The sequence below is a fragment of the Schistocerca serialis genome, chromosome 11, assembly GCF_023864345.2.
Source record: "Schistocerca serialis cubense isolate TAMUIC-IGC-003099 chromosome 11, iqSchSeri2.2, whole genome shotgun sequence".
NCBI classification, from domain to species: Eukaryota; Metazoa; Arthropoda; class Insecta; order Orthoptera; family Acrididae; genus Schistocerca; species Schistocerca serialis.
In genome coordinates, this window is record NC_064648.1 from 22,980,707 (window position 1) to 23,004,010 (window position 23,304).

The window sequence follows — 23,304 nt, forward strand, 5'->3', positions numbered from 1 at the left end:
GCACTTGTACTTAAGTCAGCATTGTGCCATTTGTATTAAATTCGGATGCAATTTCTGTGTTTCATCGTCAATAAGAAGGTCCAAGGGATACAGTAAACCTGAAGTGAAGCATCGGAAACTTAAACTGGACTCACAGGATAGGTTCAAATCATAGAAAGTGAGAGTGGCAGTCCCCTTCTACTTAAGTCGCCATTGTCCCTTTTGTATTAAATTCGGATGCAATTTCTGTGTTTCATCGTCAATAAGAAGGTCCATGGGATACAGTAAACCTGAAGTGAAGCATTGGAATCTAAAACTGGACTCACAGGAGAGGTTCAAATCATAGAAAGTTAGAGTGTCAGTCCTCTTGTAATTAAGTCGGCATTGTGCCTTTTGTATTAAATTCGGATGCAAACTCTTTGTTTCATCGTCAATAAGATGGTCCAAGGGATACAGTAAACCTGAAGTGAAGCATCGGAATCTAAAACTGGACTCACAGGAGAGGTACAAATCATAGGAAGTTAGAGCGTCAGTCCTCTTGAACTTAAGACGGCATTGTGCCTTTTGAATTTAATTCTGATGCAATTTCTGTGTTTCATCGTCAATAAGAAGGTCCAAGGGATACAGTAAACCTGAAATGAAGCATCGGAATCTAAAACTGGACTCACAGGAGAGATTCAAATCATAGAAAGTGAGAGTGTCAGTCCTCTTTTACTGAAGTCGGCATTGTGCGTTTTAAATTTAATTCCGATGCAGTTTCTGTGTTTCATCGTCAATAAGAAGGTCCAAGGGATACACAAAACCTGAAGTGAAGCATCGGAATCTAAAACTGGACTCACAGGAGAGGTTCAAATCATAGAAAGTGAGAGTGGCAGTCCTCTTGTACTTAAGTCGCCATTGTGCCTTTTGTATTAATTTCGGATGCAGTTTCTGTGTTTAATAGTCAATAAGAAGGTCCAAGGGATACAGTAAACCGGAAGTAAAGCATCGGAATCTAAAACTGGACTCACAGGAGAGGTTCAAATCATAGAAAGTTAGAGTGTCAGTCCTCTTGTACTTAAGTCGGCATTATGCCTTTTGTATTAAATTCGGATGCAAACTCTGTGTTTCATCGTCAATAAGAAGGTCCAAGGGATACAGTAAACCTGAACTGAAGCATCGTAATCTAAAACTGGACTCACAGGAGAGGTACAAATCATAGAAAGTTAGAGTGTCAGTCCTCTTGTACTTAAGTCGGCATTGTGCCTTTTGAATTTAATTCCGGTGCTATTTCTGTTGTTCATTGTCAATAAGAAGGTCCAAGGGATACAATAAACCTGAAGTGAAGCATCGGAATCTAAAACTGGACTCACAGGAGAGGTTCAAACCATAGAAAATGAGAGTGTCAGTCCTCTTTTACTTAAGTCGGCATTGTGCGTATTAAATTTAATTCCGATGCAATATCTGTGTTTCATCGTCTATAAGAAGGTCCAAGGGATACAGTAAACCTGAAGTGAAGCATCGGAATCTAAAACTGGACTCACAGGAGATGTTCAAATCATAGAAAGTGAGATTGTCGGTCCTCTTGTACTTAAGTCGCCATTGTGATTTTTGTATTAAATTCGGATGCAATTTCTGTGTTTCATCGTCAATAAGAAGGTCCAAGGGATACAGTAAACCTGAAGTGAAGCATCGGAATCTAAAACTGGACTCACAGGAGAGGTGCGAATCATAGAAAGTTAGAGTGTCAGTCCTCTAGTACTTAAGTCGGCATTGTACCTTTTGTATTAAATTCGGATGCAATTACTGTGTTTCATCGTCAATAAGAAGGTCCAAGGGATACAGTAAACCTGAAGTGAAGCATCGGAATGTAAAACTGGACTCACAGGAGAGGTTCAAATCATAGAAAGTGAGAGTGTCAGTCCTCTTGTACTTAAGTCGGCATTGTGCCTTTTGAATTTAATTCCGATGCAATTTCTGTGTTTAATCGTCAATAAGAAGGTGCAAGGTATACAGTAACCCTGAAGTGAAGCATCGGAATCTAAAACTGGACTCACGGAAGAGGTTGAAATCATAGAAAGTTAGAGTGTCACTCCGCTTGTACTTAAGTCGGTAATGTGCATTTTGTATTAAATTCGGATGCAATTTCTGTGTTTCATCGCCAATAAGAAGGTCCAAGGGATACAGTAAACCTTAAGTGAAGCATCGGAATCAAAAACTGGACTCGCAGGAGAGGTTCAAATCACAGAATGTTAGAGCGTCAGTCCTCTTTTACTTAAGACGGCATTGTGCTATTTGTATTAATTTCGGATGCGATTTCTGTGTTTTATCGTCAACAAGAAGGTCCAAGGAATACAGTAAACCTGAAGTGAAACAACGTAATCTAAATCTGACCTCACAGGAGAGGTTCGAATCATAGAAAGTGAGGGTGTCAGTCCTCTTGTACTTAAGTCGGCATTGTGCCATTTGTATTAAATTCGGATGCAATTTCTGTGTTTCATCGTCAATAAGAAGGTCCAACATATACAGTAAACCTGATGTGAAGCATCGGAATCTAAAACTGGACTCACAGAAGAGGTTCAAATCATAGAAAGTGAGAGTGTCAGTCCTCTTGTACTTAAGTCACCATTGTGACTTTTGTATTAATTTCGGATGCAATTTCTGTGTTTCATCGTCAATACGAAGGTCCAAGGGATTCAGTAAACCTGAAGTAAAGCATCGGAATCTAAAACTGGACTCACAGGAGAGGTTCAAATCATAGAAAGTTAGAGTGTCATTTCTCTTCTACTTAAGTCGGCATTATGCCTTTTGTATTAAATTCGGATGCAAACTCTGTGTTTCATCGTCAATAAGAAGGTCCAAGGGATACAGTAAACCTGAAGTGAAGCATCGGAATCTAAAACTGGACTCACAGGAGAGGTACAAATCATAGAATGTTAGAGTGTCAGTCCTCTTGTACTTAAGTCGGCATTGTGCCTTTTGAATTTAATTCCGGTGCTATTTCTGTAGTTCATTGTAAATAAGAAGGTCCAAGGGATACAATAAACATGAAGTGATGCATCGGAATCTAAAACTGGACTCACAGGAGAGGTTCAAACCATAGAAAATGATAGTGTCAGTCCTCTTTTACTTAAGTCGGCATTGTGCGTATGAAATTTAATTCCGATGCAATATCTGTGTTACATCTTCTATAAGAAGGTCCAAGGGATACAGTAAACCTGAAGTGAAGCATCGGAATCTAAAACTGGACTCACAGGAGAGGTGCAAATCATAGAATGTTAGAGCGTCAGTCCTCTTTTACTTAAGACGGTATTGAGCTATTTGTATTAATTTCGGATGCTATTCTGTGTTTTATCGTCAACAAGAAGGTCCAAGGGATACAGTAAACCTGAAGTGAAACATCGTAATCTAAATGTGACCTCACAGGAGAGGTTCGAATCATAGAAAGTGAGGGTGTCAGTCCTCTTGTACTTAAGTCGGCATTGTGCCTTTTGTATTAAATTCGGATGCAATTTCTGTGTTTCATCGTCAATAAGAAGGTCCAACAGATACAGTAAACCTGAGGTGAAGCATTGGAATCTAAAACTGGACTCACAGAAGAGGTTCAAATCATAGAAAGTGAGAGTGCCAGTCCTCTTTTACTTAAGTCACCATTGTGACTTTTGTATTAATTTCGGATGCAATTTCTGTGTTTCATCGTCAATAAGAAGGTCCAAGGGATACTTAAACCTGAAGTAAAGCATCGGAATCTAAAACTGGACTCACAGGAGAGGTTCAAATCATAGAAAGTTAGAGTTTCAGTCCTCTTGTAATTAAGTCGGCATTGTGCCTTTTATATTAAATTCAGATGCAATTTATGTGTTTCATCGTCAATAAGAAGGTCCAACAGATACAGTAAACCTGAGGTGAAGCATCGGAATGTAAAACTGGACTCACAGGAGAGGTTCAAATCATAGAAAGTGAGAGTGTCAGTCCTCTTGTACTTATGTCGGAATTGTGCCTTTTGAATTTAATTCCGATGCAATTTCTGTGTTTCATCGTCAATAAGAAGGTGCAAGGTATACAGTAAACATGAAGTGAAGCATCGGAATCTAAATCTGACGTCACAGGAGAAGTTCGAATCATGGAAAGTGAGAGTGTGAATGCCCTTGTACTTAAGTCGGCATTGTGCCATTTGTTTTAAATTCGGATGCAATTTCTATGTTTCATCGTCAATAAGAAGGTCCAAGGGATACAGTAAACCTGAAGTGAAGCATCGGAATCTAAAACTAGACTCACAGGATAGGTTCAAATCATTGAAAGTTAGAGTGTCAGTCCTCTTGTAATTAAGTCGGCATTGTGCCTTTTGAATTTAATTCTGATGCAATTTCTGTGTTTCATCGTCAATAAGAAGGTCAAAGGGATACAGTAAACCTGAAGTGAAGCATCGAAATCTAAAACTGGACTCACAGGAGAGGTTCAAAACAAAGAAAGTGAGACTGTCAGTCCTCTTTTGCTTAAGTCGGCATTGTGCCTTTTGAATTTAATTCTGATGCAATTTCTGTGTTTCATCGTCAATAAGAAGGTCCAAGGGATACACAAGACCTGAAGTGAAGCATCGGAATCTAAAACTGGACTCACAGGAGAGGTTCAAGTCATAGAAAGTGAGAGTGGCAGTCCTCTTGTACTTAAGTCGCCATTGTGCCTTTTGTATTAATTTCGGATGCAGTTTCTGTGGTTAATCGTCAATAAGAAGGTCCAAGGGATACAGTAAACCGGAGGTAAAGCATCGGAATCTAAAACTGGACTCACAGGAGAGGTTCAAATCATAGAAAGTTAGAGTGTCAGTCCTCTTGTACTTAAGTCGGCATTATGCCTTTTGTATTAAATTCGGATGCAAACTCTGTGATTCATCGTCAATAAGAAGGTCCAAGGGATACAGTAAACCTGAACTGAAGCATCGTAATCTAAAACTGGACTCACAGGAGAGGTACAAATCATGGAAAGTTAGAGTGTCAGTCCTCTTGTACTTAAGTCGGCATTGTGCCTTTTGAATTTAATTCCGGTGCTATTTCTGTTGTTCATTGTCAATAAGAAGGTCCAAGGGATACAATAAACCTGAAGTGAAGCATCGGAATCTAAAACTGGACTCACAGGAGAGGTTCAAACCATAGAAAATGAGAGTGTCAGTCCTCTTTTACTTAAGTCGGCATTGTGCGTATTAAATTTAATTCCGATGCAATATCTGTGTTTCATCGTCTATACGAAGGTCCAAGGGATACAGTAAACCTGAAGTGAAGCATCGGAATCTAAAACTGGACTCACAGGAGATGTTCAAATCATAGAAAGTGAGATTGTCGGTCCTCTTGTACTGAAGTCGCCATTGTGATTTTTGTATTAAATTCGGATGCAATTTCTGTGTTTCATCGTCAATAAGAAGGTCCAAGGGATACAGTAAACCTGAAGTGAAGCATCGGAATCTAAAACTGGACTCACAGGAGAGGTGCAAATCATAGAAAATTAGAGTGTCAGTCCTCTTGTACTTAAGTCGGCATTGTACCTTTTGTATTAAATTCGGATGCAATTACTGTGTTTCATCGTCAATAAGAAGGTCCAAGGGATACAGTAAACCTGAAGTGAAGCATCGGAATGTAAAACTGGACTCACAGGAGAGGTTCAAATCATAGAAAGTGAGAGTGTCAGTCCTCTTGTACTTAAGTCGGCATTGTGCCTTTTGAATTTAATTCCGATGCAATTTCTGTGTTTAATCGTCAATAAGAAGGTGCAAGGTATACAGTAACCCTGAAGTGAAGCATCGGAATCTAAAACTGGACTCACAGAAGAGGTTGAAATCATAGAAAGTTAGAGTGTCACTCCGCTTGTACTTAAGTCGGTAATGTGCATTTTGTATTAAATTCGGATGCAATTTCTGTGTTTCATCGCCAATAAGAAGGTCCAAGGGATACAGTAAACCTTAAGTGAAGCATCGGAATCAAAAACTGGACTCGCAGGAGAGGTTCAAATCACAGACTGTTAGAGCGTCAGTCCTCCTTTACTTAAGACGGCATTGTGCTATTTGTATTAATTTCGGATGCGATTTCTGTGTTTTATCGTCAACAAGAAGGTCCAAGGGATACAGTAAACCTGAAGTAAAACATCGTAATCTAAATCTGACCTCACAGGAGAGGTTCGAATCATAGAAAGTGAGGGTGTCAGTCCTCTTGTACTTAAGTCGGCATTGTGCCATTTGTATTAAATTAGGATGCAATTTCTGTGTTTCATCGTCAATAAGAAGGTCCAACAGATACAGTAAACCTGAGGTGAAGCATCGGAATCTAAAACTGGACTCACAGAAGAGGTTCAAATCATAGAAAGTGAGAGTGTCAGTCCTCTTGTGCTTAAGTCACCATTGTGACTTTTGTATTAATTTCGGATGCAATTTCTGTGTTTCATCGTCAATACGAAGGTCCAAGGGATTCAGTAAACCTGAAGTAAAGCATCGGAATCTAAAACTGGACTCACAGGAGAGGTTCAAATCGTAGAAAGTTAGAGTGTCAGTCCTCTTGTACTTAAGTCTGCATTATGCCTTTTGTATTAAATTCGGATGCAAACTCTGTGTTTCATCGTCAATAAGAAGGTCCAAGGGATACAGTAAACCTGAAGTGAAGCATCGGAATCTAAAACTGGTCTCACAGGAGAGGTACAAATCATAGAATGTTAGAGTGTCAGTCCTCTTGTACTTAAGTCGGCATTGTGCCTTTTGAATTTAATTCCGGTGCTATTTCTGTAGTTCAAAGTAAATAAGAAGGTCCAACTGATACAATAAACATGAAGTGATGCATCGGAATCTAAAACTGGACTCACAGGAGAGGTTCAAACCATAGAAAATGATAGTGTCAGTCCTCTTTTACTTACGTCGGCATTGTGCGTATTAAATTTAATTCCGATGCAATATCTGTGTTTCATCTTCTATAAGAAGGTCCAAGGGATACAGTAAACCTGAAGTGAAGCATCGGAATCTAAAACTGGACTCACAGGAGATGTTCAAATCATAGAAAGTGAGATTGTCGGTCCTCTTGTACTGAAGTCGCCATTGTGATTTTTGTATTAAATTCGGATGCAATTTCTGTGTTTCATCGTCAATAAGAAGGTCCAAGGGATACAGTAAACCTGAAGTGAAGCATCGGAATCTAAAACTGGACTCACAGGAGAGGTGCAAATCATAGAAAGTTAGAGCGTCAGTCCTCTTTTACTTAAGACGGAATTGTGCTATTTGTATTAATTTCGGATGCTATTCTGTGTTTGATCGTCAACAAGAAGGTCCAAGGGATACAGTAAACCTGAAGTGAAACATCGTAATCTAAATCTGACCTCACAGGAGAGGTTCGAATCATAGAAAGTGAGGGTGTCAGTCCTCTTGTACTTAAGTCGGCATTGTGCCATTTGTATTAAATTCGGATGCAATTTCTGTGTTTCATCGTCAATAAGAAGGTCCAACAGATACAGTAAACCTGAGGTGAAGCATTGGAATCTAAAACTGGACTCACAGAAGAGGTTCAAATCATAGAAAGTGAGAGTGTCAGTCCTCTTTTACTTAAGTCACCATTGTGACTTTTGTATTAATTTCGGATGCAATTTCTGTGTTTCATCGTCAATAAGAAGGTCCAAGGGATACAGTAAACCTGAAGTCAAGCATCGGAATCTAAAACTGGACGCACAGGAGAGGTTCAAATCATAGAAAGTTAGAGTGTCAGTCCTCTTGTAATTAAGTCGGCATTGTGCCTTTTATATTAAATTCAGATGCAATTTATGTGTTTCATCGTCAATAAGAAGGTCCAACAGATACAGTAAACCTGAGGTGAAGCATCGGAATGTAAAACTGGACTCACAGGAGAGGTTCAAATCATAGAAAGTGAGAGTGTCAGTCCTCTTGTACTTATGTCGGAATTGTGCCTTTTGAATTTAATTCCGATGCAATTTCTGTGTTTCATCGTCAATAAGAAGGTGCAAGGTATACAGTAAACATGAAGTGAAGCATCGGAATCTAAATCTGACGTCACAGGAGAAGTTATAATCATGGAAAGTGAGAGTGTGAATGCCCTTGTACTTAAGTCGGCATTGTGCCATTTGTTTTAAATTCGGATGCAATTTCTGTGTTTCATCGTCAATAAGAAGGTCCAAGGGATACAGTAAACCTGAAGTGAAGCATCGGAATCTAAAACTGGACTCACAGGATAGGTTCAAATCATAGGTAGTGAGAGTGTCAGTCCCTTTGTACTTAAGTCGCCATTGTGCCTTTTGTATTAAATTCGGATGCAATTTCTGTGTTTCATCGTCAATTAGAAGGTCCAAGGGATATAGTATACCTGAAGTGAAGCATCGGAATCTAAAACTGGACTCACAGGAGAGGTTCAAATCATTGAAAGTTAGAGTGTCAGTCCTCTTGTAATTAAGTCGGCATTGTGCCTTTTGTATTAAATTCGGATGCAAACTCTGTGTTTCATCGTCAATTAGAAGGCCCAAGGGATAGAGTAAACCTGAAGTGAAGCATCGGAATCTAAAACTGGACTCACTGGAGAAGTTCAAATCATAGAGAGTTAGAGTGTCAGTCCTCTTGTACTTAAGTCGGCATTGTGCCTTTTGAATTTAATTCTGATGCAATTTCTGTGTTTCATCGTCAATAAGAAGGCCAAAGGGATACAGTAAACCTGAAGTGAAGCATCGAAATCTAAAACTGGACTCACAGGATAGGTTCAAAACAAAGAAAGTGAGACTGTCAGTCCTCTTTTGCTTAAGTCGGCATTGTGCGTTTTGAATTTAATTCGGATGCAATTTCTGTGTTTCATCGTCAATAAGAAGGTCCAAGGGATACAGTAAACCTGAAGTGAAGCATCGGAATCTAAAACTGGACTCACAGGAGAGGTGCAAATCATAGAAAGTTAGAGTGTCAGTATTCTTGTACTTAAGACGGCATTGTGCCTTTTGAATTTAATTCCGATGTAATTTCTGTGTTTCATCGTCAATAAGAAGGTGCAAGGTATACAGTACACCTGAAGTGAAGCATCGGAATCTAAATCTGACCTCACAGGAGAGGTTCGAATCATAGAAGGTGAGAGTGTCAGTCCTCTTGTACTTAAGTCGGCATTGTGCCATTTGTATTAAATTAGGATGCAATTTCTGTGTTTCGTCGTCAACAAGAAGGTCCAAGGGATACAGTAAACCTGAAGTGAAGCATCGGAATCTAAATCTGACCTCACAGGAGAAGTTCGAATCATGGAAAATGAGAGTGTCAGTGCACATGTACTTAAGTCAGCATTGTGCCATTTGTATTAAATTCGGATGCAATTTCTGTGTTTCATCGTCAATAAGAAGGTCCAAGGGATACAGTAAACCTGAAGTGAAGCATCGGAATCTTAAACTGGACTCACAGGATAGGTTCAAATCATAGAAAGTGAGAGTGTCAGTCCCCTTCTACTTAAGTCGCCATTGTCCCTTTTGTATTAAATTCGGATGCAATTTCTGTGTTTCATCGTCAAGAAGAAGGTCCATGGGATACAGTAAACCTGAAGTGAAGCATTGGAATCTAAAACTGGACTCACAGGAGAGGTTCAAATCATAGAAAGTTAGAGTGTCAGTCCTCTTGTAATTAAGTCGGCATTGTGCCTTTTGTATTAAATTCGGATGCAAACTCTGTGTTTCATCGTCAATAAGAAGGTCCAAGGGATACAGTAAACCTGAAGTGAAGCATCGGCATCTAAAACTGGACTCACAGGAGAGGTACAAATCATAGAAAGTTAGAGTGTCAGTCCTCTTGAACTTAAGACGGCATTGTGCCTTTTGAATTTAATTCTGATGCAATTTCTGTGTTTCATCGTCAATAAGAAGGTCCAAGGGATACAGTAAACCTGAAATGAAGCATCGGAATCTAAAACTGGACTCACAGGAGAGATTCAAATCATAGAAAGTGAGAGTGTCAGTCCTCTTTTACTGAAGTCGGCATTGTGCGTTTTAAATTTAATTCCGATGCAGTTTCTGTGTTTCATCGTCAATAAGAAGGTCCAAGGGATACACAAAACCTGAAGTGAAGCATCGGAATCTAAAACTGGACTCACAGGAGAGGTTCAAATCATAGAAAGTGAGAGTGGCAGTCCTCTTGTACTTAAGTCGCCATTGTGCCTTTTGTATTAATTTCGGATGCAGTTTCTGTGTTTAATCGTCAATAAGAAGGTCCAAGGGATACAGTAAACCGGAAGTAAAGCATCGGAATCTAAAACTGGACTCACAGGAGAGGTTCAAATCATAGAAAGTTAGAGTGTCAGTCCTCTTGTACTTAAGTCGGCATTATGCCTTTTGTATTAAATTCGGATGCAAACTCTGTGTTTCATCGTCAATAAGAAGGTCCAAGGGATACAGTAAACCTGAACTGAAGCATCGTAATCTAAAACTGGACTCACAGGAGAGGTACAAATCATAGAAAGTTAGAGTGTCAGTCCTCTTGTACTTAAGTCGGCATTGTGCCTTTTGAATTTAATTCCGGTGCTATTTCTGTTGTTCATTGTCAATAAGAAGGTCCAAGGGATACAATAAACCTGAAGTGAAGCATCGTAATCTAAAACTGGACTCACAGGAGAGGTTCAAACCATAGAAAATGAGAGTGTCAGTCCTCTTTTACTTAAGTCGGCATTGTGCGTATTAAATTTAATTCCGATGCAATATCTGTGTTTCATCGTCTATAAGAAGGTCCAAGGGATACAGTAAACCTGAAGTGAAGCATCGGAATCTAAAACTGGACTCACAGGAGATGTTCAAATCATAGAAAGTGAGATTGTCGGTCCTCTTGTACTGAAGTCGCCATTGTGATTTTTGTATTAAATTCGGATGCAATTTCTGTGTTTCATCGTCAATAAAAAGGTCCAAGGGATACAGTAAACCTGAAGTGAAGCATCGGAATCTAAAACTGGACTCACAGGAGAGGTGCAAATCATAGAAAGTTAGAGTGTCAGTCCTCTTGTACTTAAGTCGGCATTGTACCTTTTGTATTAAATTCGGATGCAATTACTGTGTTTCATCGTCAATAAGAAGGTCCAAGGGATACAGTAAACCTGAAGTGAAGCATCGGAATGTAAAACTGGACTCACAGGAGAGGTTCAAATCATAGAAAGTGAGAGTGTCAGTCCTCTTGTACAGAAGTCGGCATTGAGCCTTTTGAATTTAAATCCGATGCAATTTCTGTGTTTAATCGTCAATAAGAAGGTGCAAGGTATACAGTAACCCTGAAGTGAAGCATCGGAATCTAAAACTGGACTCACAGAAGAGGTTGAAATCATAGAAAGTTAGAGTGTCACTCCGCTTGTACTTAAGTCGGTAAAGTGCATTTTGTATTAAATTCGGATGCAATTTCTGTGTTTCATCGCCAATAAGAAGGTCCAAGGGATACAGTAAACCTGAAGTGAAACATCGTAATCTAAATCTGACCTCACAGGAGAGGTTCGAATCATAGAAAGTGAGGGTGTCAGTCCTCTTGTACTTAAGTCGGCATTGTGCCATTTGTATTAAATTCGGATGCAATTTCTGTGTTTCATCGTCAATAAGAAGGTCCAACAGATACAGTAAACCTGATGTGAAGCATCGGATTCTAAAACTGGACTCACAGAAGAGGTTCAAATCATAGAAAGTGAGAGTGTCAGTCCTCTTGTACTTAAGTCACCATTGTGACTTTTGTATTAATTTCGGATGCAATTTCTGTGTTTCATCGTCAATACGAAGGTCCAAGGGATTCAGTAAACCTGAAGTAAAGCATCGGAATCTAAAACTGGACTCACAGGAGAGGTTCAAATCATAGAAAGTTAGAGTGTCAGTCCTCTTCTACTTAAGTCGGCATTATGCCTTTTGTATTAAATTCGGATGCAAACTCTGTGTTTCATCGTCAATAAGAAGGTCCAAGGGATACAGTAAACCTGAAGTGAAGTTCGGAATCTAAAACTGGACTCACAGGAGAGGTACAAATCATAGAATGTTAGAGTGTCAGTCCTCTTGTACCTAAGTCGGCATTGTGCCTTTTGAATGTAATTCCTGTGCTATTTCTGTAGTTCATTGTAAATAAGAAGGTCCAAGGGATACAATAAACATGAAGTGATGCATCGGAATCTAAAACTGGACTCACAGGAGAGGTTCAAACCATAGAAAATGATAGTGTCAGTCCTCTTTTACTTAAGTCGGCATTGTGCGTATTAAATTTAATTCCGATGCAATATCTGTGTTTCATCTTCTATACGAAGGTCCAAGGGATACAGTAAACCTGAAGTGAAGCATCGGAATCTAAAACTGGACTCACAGGAGATGTTCAAATCATAGAAAGTGAGATTGTCGGTCCTCTTGTACTGAAGTCGCCATTGTGATTTTTGTATTAAATTCGGATGCAATTTCTGTGTTTCATCGTCAATAAGAAGGTCCAAGGGATACAGTAAACCTGAAGTGAAGCATCGGAATCTAAAACTGGACTCACAGGAGAGGTGCAAATCATAGAAAGTTAGAGCGTCAGTCCTCTTTTACTTAAGACGGTATTGTGCTATTTGTATTAATTTCGGATGCTATTCTGTGTTTTATCGTCAACAAGAAGGTCCAAGGGATACAGTAAACCTGAAGTGAAACATCGTAATCTAAATCTGACCTCACAGGAGAGGTTCGAATCATAGAAAGTGAGGGTGTCAGTCCTTTTGTACTTAAGTCGGCATTGTGCCATTTGTATTATATTCGGATGCAATTTCTGTGTTTCATTGTCAATAAGAAGGTACAAGGGATACAGTAAACCTGAAGTGAAGCATCGGAATCTAAAACTGGACTCACAGAAGAGGTTGAAATCATAGAAAGTTAGAGTGTCACTCCGCTTGTACTTAAGTCGGTAATGTGCATTTTGTATTAGATTCGGATGCAATTTCTGTGTTTCATCGCCAATAAGAAGGTCCAAGGGATACAGTAAACCTTAAGTGAAGCATCGGAATCAAAAACTGGACTCGCAGGAGAGGTTCAAATCACAGAATGTTAGAGCGACAGTCCTCTTTTACTTAAGACGGCATTGTGCTATTTGTATTAATTTCGGATGCGATTTCTGTGTTTTATCGTCAACAAGAAGGTCCAAGGGATACAGTAAACCTGAAGTGAAACATCGTAATCTAAATCTGACCTCACAGGAGAGGTTCGAATCATAGAAAGTGAGGGTGTCAGTCCTCTTGTACTTAAGTCGGCATTGTGCCATTTGTATTAAATTCGGATGCAATTTCTGTGTTTCATCGTCAATAAGAAGGTCCAACAGATACAGTAAACCTGATGTGAAGCATCGGAATCTAAAACTGGACTCACAGAAGAGGTTCAAATCATAGAAAGTGAGAGTGTCAGTCCTGTTGTACTTAAGTCACCATTGTGAGTTTTGTATTAATTTCGGATGCAATATCTGTGTTTCATCGTCAATACGAAGGTCCAAGGGATTCAGTAAACCTGAAGTAAAGCATCGGAATCTAAAACTGGACTCACAGGAGAGGTTCAAATCATAGAAAGTTAGAGTGTCAGTCCTCTTCTACTTAAGTCGGCATTATGCCTTTTGTATTAAATTCGGATGCAAACTCTGTGTTTCATCGTCAATAAGAAGGTCCAAGGGATACAGTAAACCTGAAGTGAAGCATCGGAATCTAAAACTGGACTCACAGGAGAGGTACAAATCATAGAATGTTAGAGTGTTAGTCCTCTTGTACTTAAGTCTGCATTGTGCCTTTTGAATTTAATTCCGGTGCTATTTCTGTAGTTCATTGTAAATAAGAAGGTCCAAGGGATACAATAAACATGAAGTGATGCATCGGAATTTAAAACTGGACTCACAGGAGAGGTTCAAACCATAGAAAATGATAGTGTCAGTCCTCTTTTACTTAAGTCGGCATTGTGCGTATTAAATTTAATTCCGATGCAATATCTGTGTTTCATCTTCTATAAGAAGGTCCAAGGGATACAGTAAACCTGAAGTGAAGCATCGGAATCTAAAACTGGACCCACAGGAGATGTTCAAATCATAGAAAGTGAGATTGTCGGTCCTCTTGTACTGAAGTCGCCATTGTGATTTTTGTATTAAATTCGGATGCAATTTCTGTGTTTCATCGTCAATAAGAAGGTCCAAGGGATACAGTAAACCTGAAGTGAAGCATCGGAATCTAAAACTGGACTCACAGGAGAGGTGCAAATCATAGAAAGTTAGAGCGTCAGTCCTCTTTTACTTAAGACGGTATTGTGCTATTTGTATTAATTTCGGATGCTATTCTGTGTTTTATCGTCAACAAGAAGGTCCAAGGGATACAGTAAACCTGAAGTGAAACATCGTAATCTAAATCTGACCTCACAGGAGAGGTTCGAATCATAGAAAGTGAGGGTGTCAGTCCTCTTGTACTTAAGTCGGCATTGTGCCATTTGTATTAAATTCGGATGCTATTTCTGTGTTTCATCGTCAATAAGAAGGTCCAACAGATACAGTAAACCTGAGGTGAAGCATTGGAATCTAAAACTGGACTCACAGAAGAGGTTCAAATCATAGAAAGTGAGAGTGTCAGTTCTCTTTTACTTAAGTCACCATTGTGACATTTGTATTAATTTCGAATGCAATTTCTGTGTTTCATCGTCAATAAGAAGGTCCAACAGATACAGTAAACCTGAGGTGAAGCATCGGAATGTAAAACTGGACTCACAGGAGAGGTTCAAATCATAGAAAGTGAGAGTGTCTGTCCTCTTGTACTTATGTCGGAATTGTGCCTTTTGAATTTAATTCCGATGCAATTTCTGTGTTTCATCGTCAATAAGAAGGTGCAAGGTATACAGTAAACATGAAGTGAAGCATCGGAATCTAAATCTGACGTCACAGGAGAAGTTCGAATCATGGAAAGTGAGAGTGTGAATGCCCTTGTACTTAGGTCGGCATTGTGCCACTTGTTTAAAATTCGGATGCAATTTCTGTGTTTCATCGTCAATAAGAAGGTCCAAGGGATACAGTAAACCTGAAGTGAAGCATCGGAATCTAAAACTGGACTCACAGGATAGGTTCAAATCATAGAAAGTGAGAGTGTCAGTCCCCTTGTACTTAAGTCGCCATTGTGCCTTTTGTATTAAATTCGGATGCAATTTCTGTGTTTCATCGTCAATAAGAAGGTCCAAGGGATATAGTAAACCTGAAGTGAAGCATCGGAATCTAAAACTGGACTCACAGGAGAGGTTCAAATCATTGAAAGTTAGAGAGTCAGTCCTCTTGTAATTAAGTCGGCATTGTGCCTTTTGTATTAAATTCGGATGCAAACTCTGTGTTTCATCGTCAATTAGAAGGCCCAAGGGATAGAGTAAACCTGAAGTGAAGCATCGGAATCTAAAACTGGACTCACTGGAGAAGTTCAAATCATAGAGAGTTAGAGTGTCAGTCCTCTTGTACTTAAGTCGGCATTGTGCCTTTTGAATTTAATTCTGATGCAATTTCTGTGTTTCATCGTCAATAAGAAGGTCAAAGGGATACAGTAAACCTGAAGTGAAGCATCGAAATCTAAAACTGGACTCACAGGAGAGGTTCAAAACAAAGAAAGTGAGACTGTCAGTCCTCTTTTGCTAAAGTCGGCATTGTGCGTTTTGAATTTAATTCCGATACAATTTCTGTGTTTCATCGTCAATAAGAACGTCCAAGGGATACAGTAAACCTGAAGTGAAGCATCGGAATCTAAAACTGGACTCACAGAAGAGGTGCAAATCATAGAAAGTTAGAGTGTCAGTATTCTTGTACTTAAGACGGCATTGTGCCTTTTGAATTTAATTCCGATGTAATTTCTGTGTTTCATCGTCAATAAGAAGGTGCAAGGTATACAGTAAACCTGAAGTGAAGCATCGGAATCTAAATCTGACCTCACAGGAGAGGTTCAAATCATAGAAAGTGAGAGTGTCAGTCCTCTTGTACTTAAGTCGCCATTGTGCCTTTTGTATTAAATTCGGATGCAATTTCTGTTTTCATCGTCAATAAGAATGTCCAAGGGATACAGTAAACCTGAAGTAAAACATCGGAATCTAAAACTGGACTCACAGGAGAGGTTCAAATCATAGAAAGTGAGAGTGTCAGTCCTGTTGTACTTAAGTCGGCATTGTACATTTTGTATAAAATCAGGATGCAAACCCTGTGTTTCATCGTCAATAAGAAGGTCCAAGGGATACAGTAAACCTGAAGTGAAGCATCGTAATCTAAAACTAGACTCACAGGAGAGGTTCAAATCATAAAAAGTTAGAGTGTCAGTCCTCTTGTACTTAAGTCGGCATTGTGCCTTTTGAATTTAATTCCGATGCTATTTCTGTGTTTCATTGTCAATAAGAAGGTACAAGGGATACAGTAAACCAGAAGTGAAGCATCGGAATCTAAAACTGGACTCACAGGAGAGATTCAAATCATAGAAAGTGGGAGTGTCAGTCGTCTTTTACTTAAGTCGGCATTGTGCGTATTAAATTTAATTCCCATGCAATATCTGTGTTTCATCGTCAATAAGAAGGTCCAAGGGATAAAGTAAACCTGAAGTGAAGCATCGGAATCTAGAACTGGACTCACAGGAGAGGTTCAAATCATAGAAAGTGAGAGTGTCAGTCCTCATGTACTTAAGTCGTCATTGTGCCTTTTGTATTAAATTCGCATGCAATTTCTGTGTTTCATCGTCAATAAGAAGGTCCTACAGATACAGTAAACTTGAGGTGAAGCATCGGAATCTAAAACTGGACTCACAGGAGAGGTTCAAATCATAGAAAGTGAGAGTGTCAGTCCTGTTGCACTTAAGTCGGCATTGTGCCTTTGGAATTTAATTCCGATGCAATTTCTGTGTTTCGTCGTCAATAAGGAGCTGCAAGGTATACAGTAAACCTGAAGTGAAGCATCGGAATCTAAAACTGGACTCACAGGAGAGGTTCAAATCATAGAAATTGAGAGTGTTAGTCGTCTTCTACTTAGGTCGGCACTGTGCCTTTTGAATTTAATTCCGATGCAATTTCTGTGTTTCATCGTCAATAAGAACGTCCAAGGGATACAGTAAACCTGAAGTGAAGCATCGGAATCTAAAACTGGACTCACAGGAGAGGTTCGAATCATAGAAAGTGAGAGTGTCAGTCCTCTTGTACTTAAGTCGGCATTGTGCCATTTGTATCAAATTCGGATGCAATTTCTGTGTTTCATCGTCAATAAGAAGGTCCAAGGGTTACAGTAAACCTGAGGTGAAGCATCGGAATCTAAAACTGGACTCACAGGAGAGGTTCAAATCATAGAAAGTGAGAGTGTCAGTCCTCTTGTACTTAAGTCACCATTGTGACTTTTGTATTAATTTCGGATGCAATTTCTGTGTTTCATCGTCAATAAGAAGGTCCAAGGGATACAGTAAACCTGAAGTGAAGCATCGGAATCTAAAACTGGACTCACAGGAGAGGTTCAAATCATAGAAAGTGAGAGTGTCAGTCCTCTTGTTCTTAAGTCGCCATTGTGCATTTTGTATTAAATTCAGATGCAATTTCTGTGTTTCATCGTCAATCAGAAGGTCCAAGGGATACAGTAAACCTGAAGTAAAGCATCGGAATCTAAAACTGGACTCACAGGAGAGGTTCAAATCATAGAAAGTTAGAGTGTCAGTCCTCTTGTGCTTAAGTCGGCATTTTGCCTTTTGTACTAAATTTGGATGCAAACTCTGTGTTTCATCGTCAATATGAAGGTCCAAGGGATACAGTAAACCTGAAGTGAAGCATCGGAATCTAAACCTGGACTCACAGGGGAGGTTCAAATCATAGAAAGTGAGAGTGTCAGTCCTCTTTTATTTAAGTCGCCATTGTGCCTTTTGTATTAAATTCGGATGCAATTTATGTTTTCATCGTCAATAAGAATGTGTAAGGGATACAGTAAACCTGAAGTAAAACATCGGAATCTAAAACTGGACTCACAGGAGAGGTTCAAATCATAGAAAGTGAGAGTGTCAGTCCTCTTGTACTTAAGTCGGCATTGTACATTTTGTATTAAATCCGGATGCAAACCCTGTGTTTCATCGTCAATAAGAAGGTCCAAGGGATACAGTAAACCTGAAGTGAAGCATCGTAATCTAAAACTAGACTCACAGGAGAGGTTCAAATCATAAAAAGTTAGAGTGTCAGTCCTCTTGTACTTAAGTCGGCATTGTGCCTTTTGAATTTAATTCCGATGCTATTTCTGTGTTTCATTGTCAATAAGAAGGTACAAGGGATACAGTAAACCAGAAGTGAAGCATCGGAATCTAAAACTGGACTCACAGGAGAGATTCAAATCATAGAAAGTGGGAGTGTCAGTCGTCTTTTACTTAAGTCGGCATTGTGCGTATTAAATTTAATTCCCATGCAATATCTGTGTTTCATCGTCAATAAGAAGGTCCAAGGGATAAAGTAAACCTGAAGTGAAGCATCGGAATCTAGAACTGGACTCACAGGAGAGGTTCAAATCATAGAAAGTGAGAGTGTCAGTCCTCATGTACTTAAGTCGTCCTTGTGCCTTTTGTATTAAATTCGCATGCAATTTCTGTGTTTCATCGTCAATAAGAAGGTCCTACAGATACAGTAAACCTGAGGTGAAGCATCGGAATCTAAAACTGGACTCACAGGAGAGGTTCAAATCATAGAAAGTGAGAGTGTCAGTCCTGTTGCACTTAAGTCGGCATTGTGCCTTTGGAATTTAATTCCGATGCAATTTCTGTGTTTCGTCGTCAATAAGGAGCTGCAAGGTATACAGTAAACCTGAAGTGAAGCATCGGAATCTAAAACTGGACTCACAGGAGAGGTTCAAATCATAGAAATTGAGAGTGTTAGTCGTCTTCTACTTAGGTCGGCACTGTGCCTTTTGAATTTAATTCCGATGCAATTTCTGTGTTTCATCGTCAATAAGAACGTCCAAGGGATACAGTAAACCTGAAGTGAAGCATCGGAATCTAAAACTGGACTCACAGGAGAGGTTCGAATCATAGAAAGTGAGAGTGTCAGTCCTCTTGTACTTAAGTCGGCATTGTGCCATTTGTATCAAATTCGGATGCAATTTCTGTGTTTCATCGTCAATAAGAAGGTCCAAGGGTTACAGTAAACCTGAGGTGAAGCATCGGAATCTAAAACTGGACTCACAGGAGAGGTTCAAATCATAGAAAGTGAGAGTGTCAGTCCTCTTGTACTTAAGTCACCATTGTGACTTTTGTATTAATTTGGGATGCAATTTCTGTGTTTCATCGTCAATAAGAAGGTCCAAGGGATACAGTAAACCTGAAGTGAAGCATCGGAATCTAAAACTGGACTCACAGGAGAGGTTCAAATCATAGAAAGTGAGAGTGTCAGTCCTCTTGTTCTTAAGTCGCCATTGTGCATTTTGTATTAAATTCAGATGCAATTTCTGTGTTTCATCGTCAATCAGAAGGTCCAAGGGATACAGTAAACCTGAAGTAAAGCATCGGAATCTAAAACTGGACTCACAGGAGAGGTTCAAATCATAGAAAGTTAGAGTGTCAGTCCTCTTGTGCTTAAGTCGGCATTTTGCCTTTTGTACTAAATTTGGATGCAAACTCTGTGTTTCATCGTCAATATGAAGGTCCAAGGGATACAGTAAACCTGAAGTGAAGCATCGGAATCTAAACCTGGACTCACAGGGGAGGTTCAAATCATAGAAAGTGAGAGTGTCAGTCCTCTTTTATTTAAGTCGCCATTGTGCCTTTTGTATTAAATTCGGATGCAATTTATGTTTTCATCGTCAATAAGAATGTGTAAGGGATACAGTAAACCTGAAGTAAAACATCGGAATCTAAAACTGGACTCACAGGAGAGGTTCAAATCATAGAAAGTGAGAGTGTCAGTCCTCTTGTACTTAAGTCGGCATTGTACATTTTGTATTAAATCCGGATGCAAACTCTGTGTTTCATCGTCAATAAGAAGGTCCAAGGGATACAGTAAACCTGAAGTGAAGCATCGGAATCTAAAACTGGACTCACAGGAGAGGTTCAAATCATTAAAAGTTAGAGTGTCAGTCCTCTTGTACTTAAGTCGGCATTGTGCCTTTTGAATTTAATTCCGATGCTATTTCTGTGTTTCATTGTCAATAAGAAGGTACAAGGGATACAGTAAACCAGAAGTGAAGCATCGGAATCTAAAACTGGACTCACAGGAGAGATTCAAATCATAGAAAGTGGGAGTGTCAGTCGTCTTTTACTTAAGTCGGCATTGTGCGTATTAAATTTAATTCCCATGCAATATCTGTGTTTCATCGTCAATAAGAAGGTCCAAGGGATAAAGTAAACCTGAAGTGAAGCATCGGAATCTAGAACTGGACTCACAGGAGAGGTTCAAATCATAGAAAGTGAGAGTGTCAGTCCTCATGTACTTAAGTCGTCATTGTGCCTTTTGTATTAAATTCGCATGCAATTTCTGTGTTTCATCGTCAATAAGAAGGTCCTACAGATACAGTAAACCTGAGGTGAAGCATCGGAATCTAAAACTGGACTCACAGGAGAGGTTCAAATCATAGAAAGTGAGAGTGTCAGTCCTGTTGCACTTAAGTCGGCATTGTGCCTTTGGAATTTAATTCCGATGCAATTTCTGTGTTTCGTCGTCAATAAGGAGCTGCAAGGTATACAGTAAACCTGAAGTGAAGCATCGGAATCTAAAACTGGACTCACAGGAGAGGTTCAAATCATAGAAATTGAGAGTGTTAGTCGTCTTCTACTTAGGTCGGCACTGTGCCTTTTGAATTTAATTCCGATGCAATTTCTGTGTTTCATCGTCAATAAGAACGTCCAAGGGATACAGTAAACCTGAAGTGAAGCATCGGAATCTAAAACTGGACTCACAGGAGAGGTTCGAATCATAGAAAGTGAGAGTGTCAGTCCTCTTGTACTTAAGTCGGCATTGTGCCATTTGTATCAAATTCGGATGCAATTTCTGTGTTTCATCGTCAATAAGAAGGTCCAAGGGTTACAGTAAACCTGAGGTGAAGCATCGGAATCTAAAACTGGACTCACAGGAGAGGTTCAAATCATAGAAAGTGAGAGTGTCAGTCCTCTTGTACTTAAGTCACCATTGTGACTTTTGTATTAATTTCGGATGCAATTTCTGTGTTTCATCGTCAATAAGAAGGTCCAAGGGATACAGTAAACCTGAAGTGAAGCATCGGAATCTAAAACTGGACTCACAGGAGAGGTTCAAATCATAGAAAGTGAGAGTGTCAGTCCTCTTGTTCTTAAGTCGCCATTGTGCATTTTGTATTAAATTCAGATGCAATTTCTGTGTTTCATCGTCAATCAGAAGGTCCAAGGGATACAGTAAACCTGAAGTAAAGCATCGGAATCTAAAACTGGACTCACAGGAGAGGTTCAAATCATAGAAAGTTAGAGTGTCAGTCCTCTTGTGCTTAAGTCGGCATTTTGCCTTTTGTACTAAATTTGGATGCAAACTCTGTGTTTCATCGTCAATATGAAGGTCCAAGGGATACAGTAAACCTGAAGTGAAGCATCGGAATCTAAACCTGGACTCACAGGGGAGGTTCAAATCATAGAAAGTGAGAGTGTCAGTCCTCTTTTATTTAAGTCGCCATTGTGCCTTTTGTATTAAATTCGGATGCAATTTATGTTTTCATCGTCAATAAGAATGTGTAAGGGATACAGTAAACCTGAAGTAAAACATCGGAATCTAAAACTGGACTCACAGGAGAGGTTCAAATCATAGAAAGTGAGAGTGTCAGTCCTCTTGTACTTAAGTCGGCATTGTACATTTTGTATTAAATCCGGATGCAAACTCTGTGTTTCATCGTCAATAAGAAGGTCCAAGGGATACAGTAAACCTGAAGTGAAGCATCGGAATCTAAAACTGGACTCACAGGAGAGGTTCAAATCATTAAAAGTTAGAGTGTCAGTCCTCTTGTACTTAAGTCGGCATTGTGCCTTTTGAATTTAATTCCGATGCTATTTCTGTGTTTCATTGTCAATAAGAAGGTACAAGGGATACAGTAAACCAGAAGTGAAGCATCGGAATCTAAAACTGGACTCACAGGAGAGATTCAAATCATAGAAAGTGAGAGTGTCAGTCCTCTCTTACTTAAGTCGGCATTGTGCGTATTAAATTTAATTCCCATGCAATATCTGTGTTTCATCGTCAATAAGAAGGTCCAAGGGATAAAGTAAACCTGAAGTGAAGCATCGGAATCTAGAACTGGACTCACAGGAGATGTTCAAATCATAGAAAGTGAGAGTGTCAGTCCTCTTGTACTTAAGCCGCCATTGTGATTCTTGTATTAAATTCGGACGCAATTTCTGTGTTTCATCGTCAATAAGAATGTCCAAGGGATACAGTAAACCTGAAGTGAAGCATCGGAATCTAAATCTGGACTCACAGGAGAGGTTCAAATCATAGAAAGTGAGAGTGTCAGTCCTCATGTACTTAAGTCGGCATTGTGCCTTTTGTATTAAATTCGCATGCAATTTCTGTGTTTCATCGTCAATAAGAAGGTCCTACAGATACAGTAATCCTGAGGTGAAGCATCGGAATCTAAAACTGGACTCACAGGAGAGGTTCAAATCATAGAAAGTGAGAGTGTCAGTCCTCTTGTACTTAAGTCGGCATTGTGCCTTTGGAATTTAATTCCGATGCAATTTCTGTGTTTCATCGTCAATAAGAAGCTGCAAGGTATGCAGTACACCTGAAGTGAAGCATCGGAATCTAAAACTGGACTCACAGGAGAGGTTCAAATCATAGAAATTGAGAGTGTTAGTCGACTTCTACTTAGGTCGGCACTGTGCCTTTTGAATTTAATGCCGATGCAATTTCTGTGTTTCATCGTCAATAAGAATGTCTAAGGGATACAGTAAACCTGAAGTAAAACATCGGAATCTAAAACTGGACTCACAGGAGAGGTTCAAATCATAGAAAGTGAGAGTGTCAGTCCTCTTGTACTTAAGTCGGCATTGTACATTTTGTATTAAATCCGGATGCAAACTCTGTGGTTCATCGTCAATAAGAAGGTCCAAGGGATACAGTAAACCTGAAGTGAAGCATCGGAATCAAAAACTGGACTCACAGGAGAGGTTCAAATCATAAAAAGTGAGAGTGTCAGTCCTCTTGTACTTAAGCCGCCATTGTGATTTTTGTATTAAATTCGGACGCAATTTCTGTGTTTCATCGTCAATAAGAATGTCCAAGGGATACAGTAAACCTGAAGTGAAGCATCGGAATCTAAAACTGGACTCACAGGAGAGGTTCAAATCATAGAAAGTGAGAGTGTCAGTCCTCATGTACTTAAGTCGGCATTGTGCCTTTTGTATTAAATTCGCCTGCAATTTCTGT